The sequence below is a fragment of the Austrofundulus limnaeus genome, unplaced genomic scaffold, assembly GCF_001266775.1.
Source record: "Austrofundulus limnaeus strain Quisiro unplaced genomic scaffold, Austrofundulus_limnaeus-1.0 Scaffold0, whole genome shotgun sequence".
In the NCBI taxonomy this organism is placed as follows: Eukaryota; Metazoa; Chordata; class Actinopteri; order Cyprinodontiformes; family Rivulidae; genus Austrofundulus; species Austrofundulus limnaeus.
Window position 1 is genome coordinate 9236120 of NW_013952402.1, and position 2078 is coordinate 9238197.

At 34.4% G+C, this 2078-nt stretch overlaps 1 protein-coding gene and 1 pseudogene across 2 annotated transcripts in view; one reads left to right on the forward strand and one right to left on the reverse strand.

Annotated features, from left to right (window-relative positions):
* LOC106513395 (SH3 and PX domain-containing protein 2A) overlaps positions 1–2078 on the reverse strand; it is a 75805-nt gene that overhangs the window by 63452 nt on the left and 10275 nt on the right. The window lies entirely within an intron of this gene.
* Positions 1037–2078, forward strand: part of LOC106510740 (N-acetyllactosaminide beta-1,3-N-acetylglucosaminyltransferase 3 pseudogene) — a 3341-nt pseudogene continuing 2299 nt past the window's right edge.

Consider the following 2078-nt stretch of genomic DNA (forward strand, 5'->3'; position numbering starts at 1 on the left):
GTACTTCTGATGCCAGTGAAATATGTAAGATTGTAAGGACAGTTTATGGTACTCCATGTGTAAAGATACAGGACAGGTTAGAAATAACTGCTGCGGAAGTGCAGATAGTTTGGATTCTTGTTTTTTTGTCTCTGAATGTCACAAAATCAATAATAATATCCGTAAAAATTACAAATTAAACATCTATTGGCAAATCCATAGCTTTATATTGCCACAGTTTTTAAATTGTCAATTTTACAACCACATCATAACATTTCTGTTATRGATATTAGTTTTGGTGTGCCACCCCTGGTTTTTTAGTGCCCCCCCCCGAAAAAAAAATTCAGCGGGCGCCACTGTCTAGAACACAACACAAAGCTTTTTGACACAATAACAGAAACATACACWTTTTAATAATGGCAAATCGTCTTGATCAGTGGTTTAAACTTTAAGTTTTATCAAACTCACGTCAAAATAGTATTTTTAAATTGTATTTGCAAAACAGCTAAACCATAATATCATCACCTTGTAAAAATGATGACAAGATTTTATTTTTCCAAGTTGTACAGGAAACAACGTAACCAAAAGTATTCCACAAGATTCCTGACCAACTCGAAAAAAATTACTTAGGCGATTGTTTTCAGAAGTTGTCGATATTTTTTGTTGTTCATCGAACCATCAGAATCACATGCCTGCCCATACTTATACTCAAGTATTTCTGTTAGCAAACTGTAAAGTTTTGTTACTGAAGGGTTACCAATCTGGGTTTAGAAGGCTAGGGTTGTTWTGATATCTCAACCAATCATTTTAACACCAAGATAACAATTTTTTTAATTCTGAACAATAAAATGGGTTATGTGTTAGTATGTAAAGTTACATTATCTTTAAGTTCCATGTCATTAAGCTCACTAGGTGTTTTTGACATAAACACATACTGTAAATGTGTTTTACTGGTTTGCAGTAACAAAAATGCTGATGCATGAAAGGGAGGAAAATACATGCTTTTGTCAAGATCTGCACATTAGGAATGCTGGTATTGGATTACCAGAATACTGTGTGGTCTTTCCAGCACAGGCATTCTTGTTCTACCGGTTTAACACGCCACTAAGCCACTGAGGTGAAATAAATAGTGAACAGGTAGAAGCTATCAGTCTTAACAAGGCTCTGCCGCACATCAGAAGACTGTCACTGTGTGACGAACCAACAGGACTTCCACGCAGTCCCCATCACTTTACCAGCATGAGGAGGTATTTACTGCACAATTATACATGGTTTAATTTAAATGTATTCGTTTATGGAGGCATTTACTGCACAATTATACATGGTTTAATTTAGATTTATTCGTTCATGGAGCTTTTTACATTTTACATTTTATGTGCTTTCATTCACTTTACTGTTGGATTTCTTCAGTTTGTTTGTGTGTGAAAATGTAAAAATGGTRGCTTTTTGGACAATAACCAAAACTGAAATGATTTTATGGAAAAACAAAACATTCAAAACATCAAGGTCTGACCGGAAGATAAAAATCTTGAGTTATCCCTGTCTCATATTTATTTATTTTTTGGTTATTTTTCCCCCTTTGGTAAAGAGGGATGAACTATCATGAACTCAAGTGACTTTCTGATATATATATATACTGTATTATTTGTTATTGACGTGTTTTTTCTGCCATCAAAACACAAAAGTCACATACATGGTATTAACAAACACCATTATGTCATCTTAGCAAGATTTGATACAAGGTCAACGTTCAACTGGCTTGAACCTAAAAGTATTAGTTCCACCACAGTTCCCAATCCTGGTCCTCAAATATCCCTATCCAGCGAGTTTTACTTGTTTCCCTGCTATTCAGCAGGTCTTCAGAAAATTGTTAATCACTCATTCATTCAAACCAGGTGTGTCAAATCAGGGAAACATCTAAAAATTCACTGCTTTAAATGTTGACCAACACCTCAAGAGCTTCTCTGAGCTTGATGAGACATTTTCAAAAAATAATTTTGACTCAGTTTTATGGTTTTTAGTATTGCCTCTAGAAGCCATTAATTCTTTGCCATTTCTTTGTAAATAATAATCAGATAACAAACAGTGATTCTCAACCC